The sequence below is a fragment of the Gopherus flavomarginatus genome, chromosome 9 (genome assembly GCF_025201925.1).
Source record: "Gopherus flavomarginatus isolate rGopFla2 chromosome 9, rGopFla2.mat.asm, whole genome shotgun sequence".
Lineage (NCBI taxonomy): Eukaryota > Metazoa > Chordata > Testudines > Testudinidae > Gopherus > Gopherus flavomarginatus.
Genome location: NC_066625.1, coordinates 10,117,027 through 10,135,647, shown reverse-complemented (window position 1 = coordinate 10,135,647; position 18,621 = coordinate 10,117,027). Strand labels below are relative to the sequence as shown.

Here is an 18,621-nt window from a genome sequence, read left to right as displayed (position 1 = left end):
ACGAGGTTACGTCACTCACCGATGAGGTCGCTCTTTGATCAATATGCACAGTGCTCTCTACAGAAAGAGATGGCTACTTTAGTCACAGACACTAGAGATAGCAAGGTAAGGTGCAGATTCTGCCCTTAGTCAATGGATTTAGATTAGCTAAACTGCGACCAGATTCTGGCCCTAAAACACATTGTTGCCGACTCCTGTGATTTTTATTGGGAGGCTTGTGATATTTGGTGTTTTTAAATCCCCAGCTCCTGAGGTGAAGAGATTATGAGAGAATTTCATCTTCCATTTAAAAAAAAAAAGTTTCTAGCCCTCCTGGTTGCAGAAAAAGCTTGTCACTGTGACTCTGTGACAAGTCCTTTGTCCGCCCCTCTTCCTGGGGCCCATTCGTTGCCTCAATAAAACTCAGAGAGGCTTCTATTTTTGCAGCACCCATGGCTTTATTTACACAGTGTTCTCCCACCACCACTGTTATACTATATACAGAGCTTGCAGGCCTGATAATCTCCTCTTCTAAACAGAGTCTGCCCTCAGCCTGGAGACTGACCTTCCCCTGGCCATTTCCCCCCTCTTCTGGCTGCCAGCCAACCTTTATAGCCCTTGAACCCTCAGGCCTGCAGGTGCAGCCAATTCCAAAGGCCAGGCACCAGACTTCTCTCCAGCCCCAATCTATTTCCCCTGATTGAGGCTGGCAGAGCAAGGGCTAATTAGGTGCCTTTGCACCAGCACCCTGCTACAGACCCAAGGGCACCTTAATGGCTCAGAAGCCAGAAAACAGCAAACCCAATGTTTGTTTTTTAAATCTCATGAGTTCCTAAGCCAGTTTCATGATTTTTCGAGGCCTGACTCATGATTTCGGAACGTTTGGGGGTTGGCAACACGGAACCCCCCTGACAAAGTATAGGAGAGTGTTTTGCTCCATGGGTGAGATCGTACGACACAAATTCATCGAAGTGATGTAGTTGCTTTGGCCATGGTTTTTTGAACTGTCTTGGGTGACTGTTAAGGGGAGCCCCAGTATCCTGAGCAGAGCTGTTATTAAAGGATTGCCTTCTTGAGATGTAGTTTCTCTTCGTGGAGGGAGGCAGAGTGTGAGCAGTTAATTTCATAAGAGCTAGTTGCTAAGTACAAAAATTGATGGCCAGGATATCATGATGCAGGATAGCTAGAGAAATACACTTGAATTTCTAAAAATGTATGAGAGGCTGCGTTCAGTGGGTGCTCTGCCCTAGGACTATAAAATATTGAAAGCTCTGATCATAAAAAATCATTTGTTGTGCTTCACCAACCAGCTCAAAAATTTCCAGATAAAAATGCAAAAGTTCCATTCTTACGGAAACCAATTTGCAACCCGGTGTAAGGAGCAAGTGCTATCTAATCTCTGGCTGTCCAGAAATTTCTGGCATGCTCATCCTAATGTCTCAGCACTTGTGCTGCTGTCTAGTGCATACACAATGTTTACACAGTAAAAAGAGGATGTTGTTAAACTATGCTTGTTGCCTACAGTGCTCGACCATGCAAGAGACACAGTGTTGATTCCCAACCCTAGCTTCTTGATCCGTGGGAATGGATGTGGGCAGCATTTTGCATTGTCCCATAGCAATTTCCTCTCTGAATCACTGGGAACTGAAGGACATAATTCAGGTGACAGTGTGGAGACAGGGACCTGTTAGACCCCTCCAGAGGCAGATAAAGATTTCCTTAAACTCAGACGATTGTGCACGTACCAGGCTAGAAAAGAAATATCTATCACGATGTATTCATGGCTGGTCACTATTTAAGGAGATGCTTCTTCCTCTTCATCGTCCCTCTCTCATCCCTCAATGAGGCTTTGGAAATGCACTCATTATTCTGGAATAAAAGCAATTTTTATTCTGGAATAGATTGTCCACCCAGGCAGCTATTCCAGTTCAATTCTCTAGGTAGGCATACCTAATATCTACCTACACATGACTTTCCACAGCAGCATAAGCGAGCGTTAGTTTGAAATCCCACCATCTTATCTCCTCAGTCCTTTCCCTTCACCTCCTGGATACTTCACTCGCTGGTGGTGTTTGAATCCTCTTTCAGAAGGACTCCCCTTGCTGGGAAGATGCACGGTGCACTATCCAGAAGCTCAGATCTAAACTATGGCTGAAGCACAGATGACACTGTTAATATGTAATCAGTGGCATTACGAATGCGGCATCTCCACCCTGCCCCTGAATGGGTCTCTGGACTTCACTGGGTGCTTTGATTATAGGTGAGGCAAGGTTACCTGCTTGGAGGTTTGAGACGAGGAAGGCACATGTCACTCGGCAGTGCTAAATGCCTTCCAGATAGTCAAGGGACCACAAGGGGTTGGGCCCTTATTTCAATTTGCTCCTTTGTGGCAAAATCATTTTCCAGTTATAATTGGGTCAGAAAGAGAACAGCTGGACGACCTGCCCCTGGATGCGGTATTTGATCGCATGGAGAGTGCTCTAGCCTTTCTGTTTTTTATAAATTGCTGTGTGCTGTAATTCTTGCTATGAACTATCATTCTCTCTCCTCACTGGGAAATTACAGAGTATAGAGGGGGAAATGCTCTTATGAGTTGTCAGCACTTCAGGAGCAGATCGATTACTGATTTAACAGAGATAGATTCTTGCTCAGGCAGATCAGCCTGTGGTATCGCTATGCAGAACTGATGGGAACATGCAGACATGGTGGGCTTGGTCCTGGGGTCCATGAAAGAGAGGCGAGAAGTGAACGCCAACATTCAATCATTCCCTAAGAGCGAAACCCTCGGAGGAAGTTATACATCTCATGCTTGCCTGGGTACTCTCTACAAGTTCAGGAGTGAGCAAGAGGCTCATTGAAAGGTGGGTTAGTGGGAAAGTGCTTCCCCATCTGGAAGGAAAGGAAAGGAGCATCTCACAGAATAGTCAAAGGTAGGGCAATCAACTAAAGTTGCTTCATTATCAAGTCTAAAGTGTTGCTGTCTGCTGTGGGTGATGGTTCTGTGTTGCAATATGATCTTTTCAAAGGGAGAAGGGAAACATTACTAATGTTCCTCGTAGCTGAAGAGCAATGGGAAAACGGCCTCCGGGGCCTCTCCCACTGGTCATCCTCTAGTCCATCCTCCCCTGGGCAGTGCAGGATTGTTCCCACAAAGCTCTGTACTCTCTAGTATTCAGTGGCCCGAGTAGCAAGGATCCCACTGCCACAATGTCTGTAGTAGCTCACAAGCAAGATTACCAACCCCAGGATTGATGGTTAAGGAGCAGGGTGCAAACCCAAAACTGCTTGTGAGTTCTGTAATTAGATTTCACCAACCGAGTAACAAAATGTGAACTCCTCAGGCACTATACAGCCTTACCATGGAGTTGCAGATTGGCACCTTGGGCATTCCGATCTATCTTGCCACTCTAGCGAGCTTAACTCTGTGCTAGATGGTCACTTTACACCAAAGCTCACAAAATATTCAGGTTACCCCCAATTCCCAAGGCCCAGTCACTTTCCCCAGGTCAATTTTCATCTTAGATCACAGACCAAAGACAAGGCTTGTAGCCAATCATGTAATAAACTAACTAAGGGTTTATCAACTAGGAAAAGGAAATGAGAATTATTTACACGGTTAAAGCAAATAAACATACACCCACAAATGAGATGTGGTCTTAGGTTTCAGAGGGTGATAGAGCTGCTGAAATATGACAGTTCTATATGTCATATAGGGCTAACCCAAATTTGTCCTGGAAATCTCTGGCTTATGTTTAGGAATCTTTTCACCTTTGAGTCCAAACAGCATAAAAAGATCTAATTCCTTCTGGTTGGGGATTTCCCCCCCCCTCAGCCCCCTAGAGTTCAAGGTGATGGGACGAGCAGGGCCGGTGCAAGGATATTTTGCGCCCTAGGCGAAACTTCCATCTTGCGCCCCCCCACCCCCCCCCCCCAAAAAATCACATACATTATACACAATACACGGTCATGAAATTGTGCCCCAGACCTTTTTTTTAAATCTGCCATGAGGCTGCATCAACTGTAAATGAAAAAAATTGAAATTTTATTCCTATCAGTCCTTTTTCTTGTTCACTATTAAAAGTAAAGGATAGAGAATGCATGTCACTTACTATAATTAACTATTTGAATTTCATCAGCTGTTTGACGTAAATATTGATTACGAGATCAAGATGACTTTCAAGCTTAAGCCTGAGTATTAAAGCCTTGTTAGATTTATGTTGCAACCATTACACTAAACAAAAGCACAGATGTAGGCAGATCTTATCCTACTGGTGTAACAGCAACTGCTCTGGATAGGATCAAAAAGTTGTTCCATATTAGGGGTTCTCAGAGGCATTGTGGTCCAGGTTTGTTTTAAAGAAATAGACCCCTATCCTGCAATCACTTATGCAGGAGGTATCTGTTAAGATGTTTTGCCTTGTTCTACTTTACCTCACTTGAGATAGGTGCAATTCAAGCATCTGACAAAATAATAGGAGAGCAACCTTCCAAGTTAGTAAGGAAAACATCTGGCTAGTACAACCTAGGATCCCACTATTGTGCTGCTCTGCTAGAAAGAATGATAAAAGATTAAAGATCACAGAAGGTACAACTCCAAGGTGCTCCGAGCTTTCCAGCTAATCCTTGAATGTTACATTGTAAGAATTCACATGCAAATCCCATTTGCTTGATTCGAAAGAGGAGGCCATCAATGGGAGAGGCCTGGGAGCTCTAGAGATATTAATAGCTCGTGTCTGTTCCAGTATTTAGTATCAAATCAGGGCTTTACCTGTCGGCAAACAACCACCACACCTACTTATTTCTCAGCATCGTGCACGTTGTGGCTAGATGGTGATCCTGAGTCACTTCTTACCTTACACAAGAGAAATCTACATTTTAAAGAATTATTTCAAATGGGACAATAAAACAGGAGTAACAAACTTTCTGCTTTTCTGAGGTAATAGCCCCAGAAGTTCTTTATTATTTAACAGGGAGCCTGAGCTGAGTGCTGGAACAGGAGGCAATATGATGTTGAAGGGCTTCTGTGAAGGAAGAGGAAGAAGTGGCTCTTGGAGCCTCTGGGTCTGATCTAAAACCCATTGAAATCAGTGGGAATTTTTCCACTGACTTCAAGGTCTGGGGATTGGTCCTGCTTTGAGCGGGGGTTGGACTAGATACCTCCTGAGGTCCCTTCCAACCCTGAGATTCTATGATTCTATGAAGGTGGATCAAGGCCTCTGATAACAAGAGTAACTTTTGTAAACTTCTCATTTCTGGGCAATGAAAATACTTACTGAAATAAGGACATGATTGCTGGGGATGGAAGAGATGTGGAGATATCAGCGGATGAGAGGCTTACAGTCACCTGGGTTGGGGATCTGGGCTAAGGGTGGTTGGTGGTGAAGTAAGATAGGAAATATGTGTAAACGAGCTCTTAAGCTAAGAAGTGGGGGCTTAGTAGGTTTTAACACATGCAATAGTTTAAAACAACACACAAGGGTGTATGGATTGTTTCTAAGGGGTCTGTTTAGTAAAGAAACAGAAAATCACTTCAAGTTTAGAAAATGCGGGAACAGTTTAGATACAAACAGGAAAGGGAGTATAAAAAACTGTACAGATTTTGCAGAACATGACGTGAACCTAACAAGTAACTATGTCACCTGATTTTTGTATCCTCCTCTTCCCATTTCCTTATTTTGCTCCCATTGTTTGTCACTATCACTTGGTGTCATTTTTAATTTAGTTCACAGGCTCTTTGGGCTAGTGAGTCTCTTTTATTTGTCTGCAGAGATCCTAGAACATTTTTGGACACAAAATACATAAGTAATAATATTCATAACAATAATTGCCAAGTGATATACAAACTTAAATGGGATAGAGCCCAGGGGATCCCCCGGGTCAGCGTGCTGCCGCAGCAGCTGGCAGCCCAGGGGATCCACTGGCCCAGGGAAACCCTGGGCTGCCGGCTGCCGCTGCGGCGCCCTGACCCAGGGGGCCCCTGGCCTGCCGGCTGCCGCGGCGGTGCGCGCTGACCCAGGGTCCATGCGCCTCCACGGCAGCCAGCAGCCCGGGGTTTCCCTGGGCCAGGGGACCCCCTGGGCTGCCAGCTGCTGCGGTGGCGTGCTGACCCGGGGGACCCCCTGGGCTGCTGGCTGCCACAGCAGCGCGCTGACCCGGGGGACCCCCTGGGCTGCCGGCTGCCGCCGACAGCTCAGACTCCCTCTCTGTCCCAGCAGCAGCGGCCAGTCAACCATTTAAAAAAAAATTGGGGGGCGCTTTTTGGCGCCCCCAAATCTTGGCACCCTAGGCAACCGCCTAGTTCGCCTAAATGGTTACACCGGCCCTGGGGACCAGCACTTCTGTATGGAACCACCTCGTGAGTGTGGGGGCGGGGAGCAATCAACAAGGTCTTTGTGCCACAATGACCCATTTGGGTTCAATAGGCCTTCCTGATGGGCAGGAGATAACGCTTTCAATAGAAATCCAGTGTTCGGTGACTTTTTTCCCATTTGGCGAGTTACAGAGTTTCAGAAAAAATGTTTGACAGTTATCGAGCACACACTTAAGTATTAAGTGGGATGCAGATATTATAACTAGGATTAATACATGCAGCGTCCTACAAGTCTTCCACAAAGTCTAAACACATTCTTATAACACTAATATGTATTTTAACTGTACTAGTCCACCGGTGAGCCAGACTGGTTCAGTGTTTAGTGACGCCTGGGGCCTGGGCCAGCACCTGGTCTGCTAGTGTCTCACCCACCTTTCCCTGGGGGAGGCTATTCCAGTGTTTGCTAGGGTTGATTTACTGGTTGTATATTTGCTTTTCTCCCTTAGCTGTAGGGCCCTGCCAAATGTGTCACGGACTGTGAAATCTGGTGTCCCCCGTGAAATCTGATCATTTAAGTACTTTTATCCTACTATACAGATTTCACATGGGAGATCAGCATTTCTCAAACTGGGGGTCCTAACCCAAAAGAGGGTAGCGGGGAGAGGGATGTCACAAGGTTATTTTAGGAGGTTCATGGTATTGCCACTCTTACTTCTGTGCTATCTTCAGAGCAGGGTGACCAGAGAGCAGCAGCTGCTGGCCGGGTGCCCAGCTCTGAGGGCAGCACTCGGCCAGCAGCAGCACAGAAATAAGGGTGGCAATACTGCGACCTGCCCTACAATAACCTTGTGACCTTCCCCCCTTTTCGGTCAGTACCCATACAGTTACACCACCATTTAAATATCTGAAATAAAGAAATTTGTGATTTTTAAAATGCAGTGGCAGTGAAATTGACCAAAATAGACCATGATTTTGGTAAGGCCCTACTTATCTGACACCTCCCCAGTTTTGCAGGTTTTCAAAAATAATTGTCAATCTAGGAAGTTCATTAGCCATTTCTCTTACACTGTAGGATTCATCTCCCTGGGCCCCTTTTCTGCACTGTAATGGTATGGTCACCATAAATAAAACAGTTCATTTAGCGTTCTCTCTGAACCCTTGAAGATCTATTTGGACATGTTCATGGAAGCTGCCTGCTGGGTGTACCTGGATTCTCAGAATGAATCAGCCTGTGCCCCTCGCACCGTGGTTTTTGCATTCACTCCTTCCTACCATGCTGCTCATCCATTTCTGAATCAGTGCAATGTGGGAAAATCGGGGCAAATATCCTATAGTGTACCCTGGGGTAGAGCAGCCTGAGAAGGACAAAGAGCAGCACCAGCCACATATGAGGCAATGCACTCTGGGATGTCCAGGGCACAGAGAAATACGAGAGAGGAAGGAAGACCAGCCAAAATTATTGTAGAGACATGATTGAATACGATTTCCTGTCCATATTGCAAAATAAGGTGCTGAACTGGCTAACGGCTGAACCATGAACCTGCCAAAGACTCTGGCAGGGGAGAGACACTGCTAGCTACCACAGTTACTAACTATGCTGTGTGTAGATGCAGTCAGACTATGCTGCTAACTGTAACAAACATAGGAGTGGCACTGGACCTTTGTCTGGAGTTCTGTCTGAAACCTTGAAGGGTTATTTTGATGCATTAGTGGAAGCTGCCTGCTGGGTTTAACTGGGTTCAGACTGAATCACCCTGTGTCCACAAGCTAGAGAAATAATCCTTCATATCGCAGTGCACCTAGTGGAGGTTCACACCCATCTTGCTATTCACTGGTGTCCCAAGACTTTATTTCTTATTCAATAGGGAATGTAGTGGCACGCTGTCTGTAAAATTCCAGTAACAATGGCATGGTCAGGAAAGTTAAGAAGCCATTTCTATAACAGCTTATGGAGCCAGGGAAGAAGACTTCTTCTGACTATTCAGGAATCTATAGCATTCTTTATAGCTAGAGACTCTTAACCCCTCAAAGATAGGACTTCAGTTGCAAGCCACCTTCTCTAATAGCTAATGGTGCACTTAGACCCCTGAAACAGAGGCTTGTACTAACTTGGTGAGGTTGTCAGTACCCGGGGTGAATGGCTCTCCAAGAGAGCAGGAAGCCAAGGTTCTGTTTGTCCCTGGCCAATGTCAAGACCATACATGGTATGTTCCATAAAAGAGTGAAGTCACACCGGGAGCCTGCAGTTTGTTTATTGTAAAACTGCTGAGTCCCACGGCTATCATCATTGATCTTTGGAACAAAAAAGGAATCAACTTTCTCTCTATTGATATAATGTTACTTCATGAAGGTTTGGTAACACCTCTTCCACGTGAGATCAGTGGAAAGTCATGCCAGTGCACTAATTAATCAGTAATGCAGTTCGGGGAGTGCCGTGTTTGCTCTTGGCTTATCGTGGCGATAGCGTGCTGTTGGTGTCACTCTTGTCGTAGCAGCAGAAGGTAAGTTCTTTGGGCCAGGGACTATCTTCACATGTGTGTGGCAAGTGCCTACCCCATTGATGGTGTTCTATAATACAAACAGGAATACAGCCTATCCCAGATGGGCTTTCATTCAAAATGCTGATCCTCTCCCTTCCCTCCACATCTGGTCCCTCTCATCAGCAGATGAGGTCCCTACTTCCCTTCATAAATATGGAGCTGGCAAGCCATCTCAGCAAGGCCTTCCGGGAACCAAGGCTCCCTCAATCCTCCACACACCTTCTAAATATGAAGGACGATGTTCTGGTCTGTCATCAGGGTGTCATCAGGAGGAGGGAGAAAACTTGTTCACCTTAGCCTCCAATGATAGAACAAGAAGCAATGGGCTTAAACTGCAGCAAGGGAGATTTAGGTTGGACATTAAGAAAAAGTTCCTAACTGTCAGGGTAGTTAAACACTGGAATAGATTGCCTAGGGAAGTTGTGGAATCTCCATCTCTGGAGATATTTAAGAGTAGGTTAGATAAATGTCTATTAGGGATGGTCTAGACAGTATTTGGTCCTGCCATGAGGGCAGGGGACTGGACTTGATGACCTCTCTAGGTCCCTTCCAGTCCTAGAGTCTATGAGTCTATGAGTCTTTTCTAGTTTACACCTCGTTGATTGCAATGGACTTGCACAGGATGTATGTTAGAACAGGATTCAAAACCTGGCCAGTTTTTTACCTAGGAAAGGGACTGATACACCCCAATAATCTCCGCCTGAAGCACCGAGGACTATTCTATCAAGGCACTGAAACCCTTCTCAAGTCCCCAACACAGGTAACCACAGAGTCTGAATAACCTACCCTTATGCTATGAGAAATAAAATATTTCCCTCTTTAAGTGCCAAATAGCTGGTTTTCTTAATATTTCATGGTATGACCGAGTGAAAAATCTGACCCTTGGTAAAGGGTCAGTCTTTGGATATGGTGCTATGGGAGGGTCTCGGTGGATTCCAAGGGATCTCTTCCCTTTAGTAAGGGGTTTTCTAACACCCGCGTTAGATGAAATCCCTCCACCTTGGAAGCTCAGTCTGGTGCCATCTTGTTCTGTCAGTTTTTTTCAATTGAGGTGGCATTTTTGGTCATGATTCTCTGAGCCAGGAAGCTAGGACAAGTCACATGCTTTTTCTGGCAGATTCTCATTCATCACCAGTCACCCTCCCCACGTAGACTTGAGTGCTGTGCCCAGTTCCATCCCAAAGAAGAATCCTGGCTTTCGCCTTCATCCAGAGAGCACCTCTCCCTTCCTTCTGCCCCTGCCCCCTATGGGAGAAGGAAAGGTCCTACACTGACTCAGTGTGATCCAACCTGGAAATATAAAGGAAAAGACAAACAGCTCTTCCATGAACTGATCACCCTTGTGGCTGTTTTGGAGCAGCATATAAAGTCCCCTTTCTCAGAAGGAAATGAAACTCTGAGAAGGGATCCCTGTGCCCACGATCAGCGAAAGTCCAACAGAGTTGGGGGAGCAGCCACTGGAAGTCCTTTGCTAAGGCCTGGTTCAGGGATCTGGCTTTCCTCTTCTGAATGGGGCTAGAGCAGGGGTTCTCAAACTGGGGGTTGGGAGCTGTCAACCTCTACCCCAAACCCCACTTTGCCTCCAGCATTTATAATGGTGTTAAAGATATTTAAAAGTGTTTTTAATTTATAAGGGAGGTTGCACTCCGAGGCTTGCTATGTGAAAGAGGTTGCCAGGACAAAAGTTTGAGAACCACTGTGCTAGACAGAGCCCATTGTTAGGGTTACTGCAGCTAATTGCTGCAGGAAAGAGATTTTCTCCCAAACGGTACAAAGGGTTTCTGTGTGAGCTGCTCCGATGACCTGCCCGGTTGTTGTTATTCTGTATCACTGATGCATGTTAACCATTTCTATTAGTTTGATCACTCTAGAGAAGTTGGTTTCCTATGTGTGACAGCAGCAGTGACGCCTTCTGGTGAAAGACTCTTCTGTCTTCTGAGCTGTCCCACAGCCAGTGGACCTGTTAGCATGGATCATTGGAGCTGAAGCCCATTTTGCAAGTAGGGAAACATTTCTTTGTATGGAAGGTGCTACACTGAACTAAATCCTATTTTGTCTGGTGCCCCATCTCTCCTTACCTTCTGTCTGGGCCAGTCCACACTCCTTCCTTGGGGAAACTGGCTTTGCCATCAGCTGCTCTCCTGTGATTTAGAGAGGAAGGGGATGAAAACTGGAAATATGGGCTGGGTTCCCAGCAGTCATTAGTAGAGGTTATTGGAAAATCAAAGGGTTTGTGTGTAGGAGATGGAGCGCAGCCAGCCCTTATATGGGATATTCACTACTCTTTTACAGAGCTGTGCTCTCTCAAATGGCTTGTTCTTCAAAACTGAGCACTGGCTAATCCACCTCCCGCCCCATAACTGTGGTCTTGAGTCTCCTTTCTGTATTAAGCTGGATATAATTGCTCTGGACTTTGGAAGAGGCAGCATTATATGAAAAGTGGGAAGGGTGGCTCTAAAGTTATCACATAATCAGCACTTTTGTGGAGCCTGTGAGACGAGAAAAATAAAAGAACCAGATATTTGAAAGGCGGAAAAGGACGCGTAAAGTTAAAGAGCCAGAGTTTGTGGCCCCAAACACTCACTGCCAGCCCTGATCTTCAGAGAGCTGGAAATTCACTGCAGTCTCGGGATTTGGAAATCAGCCAAGCTCCCCCAGTAAACCGACTGGCTGATTAGCAAATAAATCACCGTGCACGTTGTGGCAGCGAGAAGCTGCGGCTGCCTGTGATCTTGTCCCACTAGAACCAACATTACTTCATCCCTCTTTTGTGTGGGCTTTAGCTAGAGAGCTTCTGCAGTTTCAAAAAGACTGGCACTGGATGTGTCTGATGATGTGAAAATAAGAGTTTGGGCACAATACTGTAGCTACCCCCAACATCCCTATTAACTTAGCTCTCTGGGGTAGGTCTACACTGCAGCTGAGATTGTGCGTTCCAGCCTGGGTCGTGCTAACAGTGCTGAAGCTGGGACAACAAAAAAGCAAAACAAGGGTGGGTGTGAAGGTCAAAAAGAGAGAACCTAAAGGAGACACTGAGCAGTGAACCCTGGACAGAGCCGGTGTCAAGGAAGCCAGCGGATGGCCCCCAGAGGAACTCCACCCGGATGTGTGAATGGAGGGAGGACCGGAAATAGGCTCCACTGTCACAGAGAGTGGAAGGCAGATACATCGGCACTAGAATGGTGAAGACCCTGTTCCTTAGGAGCTGAAAAAGGAAACTAGAGAGGCCTGTGGCCAGTTATGTGCTGCCAGTGACCTTTAAAAACCCCTCTTCCATTGTGAGAGGGGAGGGGAGAGACAGGCTAGAGCAGGGGTAGTGGCGGCAGGAAGGACAGGCTTCCCCTGGGTGGAAGGCTGTCTCCCTTCTCTATGGGGAAAGAAAGTGAGATCACAGCTGCTTGGGGAAACCCTGGCAAGTAGGAGCCAGTATGGGAGGGTATCACCCCGGAAGAGAGGCCAGGGGGAAGTATTTCTGCTCGCGTTGTGAGTTTGGAGGTTTTGTTTTGTTTTGTTTTTTCCTTGAGAACTTTCTGGGCCAACCCTGAGGCCTACCATGTAAATAAGGGAAAATAAAACCCGAGCAAAGAGAAAAACTTTCTGGCATCACCAGATTGGTTTACTCCTGGCCCCCTACCACCCAAGGGAGAAACGCTGAGGCCGACGAGGCAAAGGAAGTGCCTTGCTACGCTTCACAAGAGAACTAGACCCGCTAGACAAAACAAATTGCCTTCTGCAACCACAGGCCCAGAGTGGATGGGAAGTTGTGACCGTCTCTGGGATACAGGACAGAAACCCAGCTGGAAAGCCCTTTGCTGACAGTGGGAGGCTCTGAACATAAGTGCCACTTGCTAGATTTGCCTAATGGCCTTTTGGGCCTTGTGAGTTTCTTAACATCCAATGAGCTTCCTCTCAGAATCTCACTCTTGTCAGGTCCTCCCAGGGCCCTGGGAAGGAGCAGATAAGACACCAAAACCATCAGCATCTAAACCATATAGTGGCTTGGAAGAAGCACTGTAGTTATCTGTCCTGGTCAGCATGGTTCCGCCTGTCTTACTGGCCCATGCTGTGCTGGAGGGGGCCTGCTCTGCCATGGACAGCACTCTTGTGTTTAAGGTAATAGTCTTGGAGAGTCCAGATGCAAACTGGAAAACCAGCTCTATTCAGAGAGGTTAATTCAACCATGCAAGCAAGAAGGAGTCTGCTCACGGCTATAGAAAGAATCCCCTTACTCCCCATCTAGGATACTGAGTGAAAGGACAATCAACCACAAGAAAAGAAGCATTATGTCATCAAGATAAACTCCCATAGCCTGGCATGTGATCCTGAAGCGAGGACTCTGTTAAAAATTAGCTCCTGAGACCTGATATAATCTTTGGTGATGTCACCTTCTGGCCCTGAAATAGTTCTCACGAGAGACCATTACATATCTCCCACGCACTGGAGGATCCCAGTCTGACAGCAGCACACCGGACGGAGATGATCCCTTAGTCCAATTTTTCTTTGCAGAGAGACTGAAACAATAGCTCTGAGGGGTGACCTCCCCTCTTCACTTCAGTGGTCACTAATTCAGGTGCCAATAATGATACTTTCAATGTCAACTATAGCACTGCCTGTCATTATGTATCACTATCACTGCAGGTCGGAAAGGAATGGGAGCATCATACTGAAGAGTTGCCCAGTCTTCTCATTTTGCAGAGGCCTTTCACATCACATGCTGGGATTGAAGAAGGGTGCAGTTGGTTTCCGTTATCTGAAGAGGGAGTTGTAATGAGGGAACTCACCACAGGGCACCTTCTTATGGCTGTGTGTGGGAATTAGTGCCTTCGAGGTCAGGTGCCCATCCTTTCTGACAGATGCACACACTATGTCCCTTCTCGCTCCCCAGGGCTAACAGTGCTCCCTCTTCAAGCCTTAGCCCTCTGGCAGGTTATTGTTTAGCCCTGCCCTTCCGGAGCATCAAATTCCCATTGGATCGGCTGTCCACATGCTGTTCTAGGGAGTCATCTGGTTCAAGACCAAGTCCTGTGCCACTTTCCCAGTAGCTGGTAGGGGAACCTGGGCCCATGCACTATTCCAGGTTCCAGCCCAGGGACCCTATGTTCAGCAGTAGTGGTTTGCTCCCAGACCTTGTTGCTGTTTCCCTGGAGTCCCTCCTATGTCCCTTCTCTATCTTCTGCCCTCTCCTCCTGGGTTTAACAACCCAAACTCCCTCCTCCCAAGGAGTAACTGTAGACTACTTCCCCTGCAGCCCGCTTCCATTCTCAGCTTCATCCCTTTATACAGGCCCAACTTGCTCCTTCCCGGGTGAACTTCCTCTTCCATTAGGCTTTATTGCTCTCTGACTCTCCGCCAGATGCAACATACAAGGTTAATTGACATAAGTCAACTTGCTTTGCTTGCTGTGGGGGTGGACACCCCATCACAGGGGTTTGGGAGACACTGCCTTAGGCCATGTAGACTACAAAGTTTGGTTGACAGAAGCTACATCTACATGCAGCTGCCGACTTTTGTACATTGCTTGGGCACATGCAGGGACAGCCCTAGGCATTTTGCCATCCCAAGCACGGCAGGTAGGCTGCCTTCAGCCGCTTACCTGTGGAGGGTTCCCTGGTCCCGCAACTTTGGGGACCTCCGAAGCCTCGGGACCAGCAGACCCTCTGCAGGCACGTCTGCGGGAAGTCCTCCAAAGCCGCGAGACCAGCGGACCCTCCGCAGGCAAGTCGCTGAAGGCAACCTGCCTGCCACCCTCATGGCGCCAGCAGAGTGCCCCCCGTGGCTTGCCGCCCCAAGCACATGCTTGGCGTGCTGGAGCCTGGAGCCGCCCCTGGGCACATGCATACTTTGTTGCCTGTGTTGGCACTGTGCGTCCTCACCACAAGTGGTTGTGTTGATGGAAAATGCTGTGCACGATGGGTGGGGATCCCAGTGTGACCTGTGTCACCATTTGGTGCAGTCACTTGTGGGACATTTTCACAGTGCTCTGTGGCATAACAGAATTCACCCAGTGATTTCTGGGAACTAGGGGTAAAATTCCTACAATGCCACCTTCTCCATCCTATAATGCTCATTCCATCTCATAATGCTTGTGCCATTTAAAAAACGTCCACAGTCCCTTGCACTGCTTTTGGTCTCTCCACCATCTCTCTGGCAGAAGCATGGACCCTACAGAGCTCAGCGCAATTCTAATGCCTGTTGCTAATACAGGACACACAATTGTACGATATTTATGGAACATCAGTGAATATTGTGTGAGGTTGTGTGAGGAGGAAGGAGAGAAGATGTTCGACAACGATGAGCATAGGACTTTTCAAAAAGCTGAAAACAGGGACATTCTTCCCTGACCAGCACATTCCTATTGGCCATGTTGAAATCCCAGAAGTTGTTATGGGAGACCCAGCCTACCCCTTGCTCATGAAGCCATACACCAGCCGCCTTGACAGCACCCAGGAAAGGTTCAGCTACAGCTCAGCAGGTGCAAGACAACAGTTGGATGTGCTTTTGATAGATTCAAAGGTCACTGGTAATGTTTACTGACTAGATTGGATCTCAGTGAGGCAACTATTCCTGTTGTTAGAGCTGTGTGTTGTGTACTACATAATATCTGTGAGGTAAAGAGGGAAAGGGTACCAGCAGGGGGGAGGTTTGAAGTGGACTGACTATTTGCTGCATTTGAACAGCTGGACACAAGGACTATTAGAAGTGCTAACTGTGGAGCTATAAAGGTCTTTTAACAGTCAGCCAGAGCAGTGCTGTGTGATGCTTTTATGAACGAGTGAGCCTTGGTCTGTAGAGAGCTTACATACGGGTTGGTTATTGACTCCTGTTATGAATTTTGTAAAGTGGTATTTATGCTTATTGTGAACTAATAAACGAATTCCGAGTTTCCAAAAATAGAACTTTATTGTGTGCAAAGAAACGGGAGACAACATTAAAGAGCAATACACAAGTTAAACCCATTTTAGTAGCACTGTAAGAGGGTGACCCATACTTGGAAAACCCAAATAAATGATAAACATGCATATTAAAAACATATTACAGGGGTTCATTCATGTTACAAAACATGTAGCGCACTGTGCCTGGGGCTGATCCTGCGATTATCACTAGTCACTATGGGTGTGGTTATGGTTCTTCTCTTTTCCCCAGGTGTGTAGTGGCCACGAGGGTAAGGGTTCATGTCATGCTGCCACCTGGTAAGTTGGGGGTTATAGGGAGCAGCGACCGTCGCATTTCCTTGGAACTGTAAAGGCTGCTGTGCCAGGAGTGTAATGAAGTGGGACTGTTCTTAATGTTTCATCTGAATACTGTGTGGGTACCTTAGTTTCCCCTATGCATTTCTTAAGTCTCTAGGTGGTGGAATAAAGGCCAGTGTGCATAAATCACTGACACTCTGTCTTCCTGGCAACTAATGGCCAGGCCCTTCCCCCCTGCAAGGTGATAGCTAAAGGTGTGGGAGAACAAAGAGGTCAGGTGACCTCACGGCCCAGGAAAGGAACTCAGCAGAGAAGGAGGGGTTGGAGGGGGTTTCAGTTTGGGGCTGACTGGGGACGAGGAGTGAGTGCAGACAGGATGGTCTGCCTCGCTGGGCCCCAGAATGGACTCTGCTAAGGGGTCCCGTTCTCTGTACCTACAAGCTCTGTTTTAGACTGTGTTCCTGTTATCTAATAAACCTCTGTTTTACTGGCTGGCTAAAAGTAACGTCTGACTGCAAAGCAAAGTGAGGGTGCAGGACCCTGTGGCTTCCCCAGGACGCCGCCTGGGCGGACTCGCTGTGGGAAGCGCACGGAAGGGCAAAAAATGCTGAATGCTCCAAGGAAAGACCCCGGAGGTGAAGCTGTGTGAGCTTCTTGCCCTAAAGACAGTCTGCTCCAAGGGAGAGGAGGCTCCCCAAAGTCCTGCCTGGCTTTGTGGGGAGCAGTTCCAGAGCATCACCCAGAAACTCCGTGACCAAAGTCGTAATGTCCTGCTGTGCTTCCTGCTGCTCCTCTCTGTCCTTTTGCCTCTCCTCCCATAACAGATTTCTCCATTCCTATCCTGCCCCCTGCTCTCAGCCACTTGCCCCCTTCTAAGCCGTGTGTTCACTATCAGCAGCTGCAGAGGACTGAAGGATCTCGCCGAATGTATCCTTTCTGGTCTGCGTCTTTCTTCTTCTGACCAGGTCAGACGTTCAGCAGGCGTGGAGGGGACACCTTTAAAGGCTACCATGCCACAGGCTGCTGATTAAAACAGACAGATCCAGTATTAGATTTACAGTCACAACAGAAAGGGAAAGATAAGTCTCAACATTTCCTTGCATTATTTCCATAAACACCTTTCCTAAGAAGTGGTAATTGTAATTTTAGCTTTGGAGCACTTTATTACAGCACCATTCTGCAGCACAAGCCATGGTGAGTATGGCCTAGTCGGGAACTGGGGTCGGGGCAAAGGGCTGTTGCATGGAAGGATTAACCGCTGAGTGTCTCTCGGTGTGAGTATAAGGAAAGTGCAGTGAATATTGCTAATATTTTCACAGGCAGTGGTGCTTTGGGCTGATGTTTTACTCCTGAGGGTGACAAAGTCACAGACAACCCAGCTGCTACTGATGTTCCAAAGCTGGCCAGGACCGTTTACTGTAATGGTGTCAGCACAAGTAGTCGCAGAGTGGCATGGGACAGTCTCCTATCACAGGAAAAGAAACAAGGCCCCCCTCCCTAGAAATGTTCAGGAAAGGATTGCAGAGTATATCTCTGAATGTTTCATTGAGACTGCTCAACAGGATAAAAGGGACATCCCTGTTCACATAAACAAAGTACTCCACTTGGCCCCCGCCTAGCCCAACAAGCCAAAAAATGGAAAAGCTGAAGTTGCCTCCACCTCTTTTTTTTCCCTCTGTCCGAGCACAGGACGCTGATCTTATGCAGACCGTGTAATCTGGACAGCCAGAATAATCTGTATAAATTTATTTTCTAACATTTCACAAAGAAAGTGAGCAATCAAGTCAATGCTTTTGTTCTCTAAACATGCAGAGGGGATGGGTGCCATTTTTAAGTGGGAAAGAAGGGGCAGGGAAGGAGAGAGAGAAGACTTGGGGCCATGAATAGGTAAAAAAAACGCTTATAAGGAAGAATGCCTGTACACACTTACCTGATCTCCCTTCCCCTTCATCAGCAGGTTCATCTGCACTTGCCTTGTGGGACTGGCTTGACTCCGGTGGAGGCTCCTGGCTGGCTTCATGGTTTGTGTCTCCCACCGTTTCCCCCACTCCCCGATCCACCTCCTCCTCCTCCTCATTGTGCACTTGCAGGGGTCTCCTGGTCAAGTTCTCCCTAAATGTCCACAGTCAGACGTGGGGTGCTAGTAGGGTACCTAGGCATGTACTTCACTGGAGAAGTGGCAGATCTGCCAAAGTTTCTTTGCTTTCACCCTCCACTGCTGTCCATCCCTGTCCTGCCCCAGTTTCAGCATCCCTTGTGCTAGCTGCAGGTAGATAGCTATATTTCTTTGGCTGATCCTTAGCTCCTCACTACAGGATAAGGAGATCCATGAGTTCTCGCCTGCTCCAGGCAGGAGCACATCTAGTAGCTCCATGTGTGGAGCTGGCATGGTCAGATACTTGCAAAGGTGGGCTTGTAGTTGTGTTCAGGGCTTAAATTAAGCAGGAGCTCGATAAATATTTTCACCTCTCTGGAGTTTTATTAGCATGTGGGGGGGTCTTTCTGGGGAAATCTATGAGAATTTAAGCAGTGGGTCCTCAGGAAAAGACATTTCAAAAACAGGCTGGGGAGGGGAGGATAGAAAAGAGGGAGAGGCGGTTTT

At 47.2% G+C, this 18,621-nt stretch overlaps 1 long non-coding RNA gene across 1 annotated transcript; it reads left to right on the top strand.

Annotated features, from left to right (window-relative positions):
* The first annotated feature begins 23 nt into the window (after nt 1-23).
* On the top strand, nt 24-18,040 carry LOC127057569 (uncharacterized). The gene is made up of 3 exons (XR_007776126.1): nt 24-105; nt 10,687-10,829; nt 17,974-18,040. It is a non-coding gene; the product is annotated as an uncharacterized LOC127057569 (long non-coding RNA).
* The last annotated feature ends 581 nt before the right edge of the window (nt 18,041-18,621 follow it).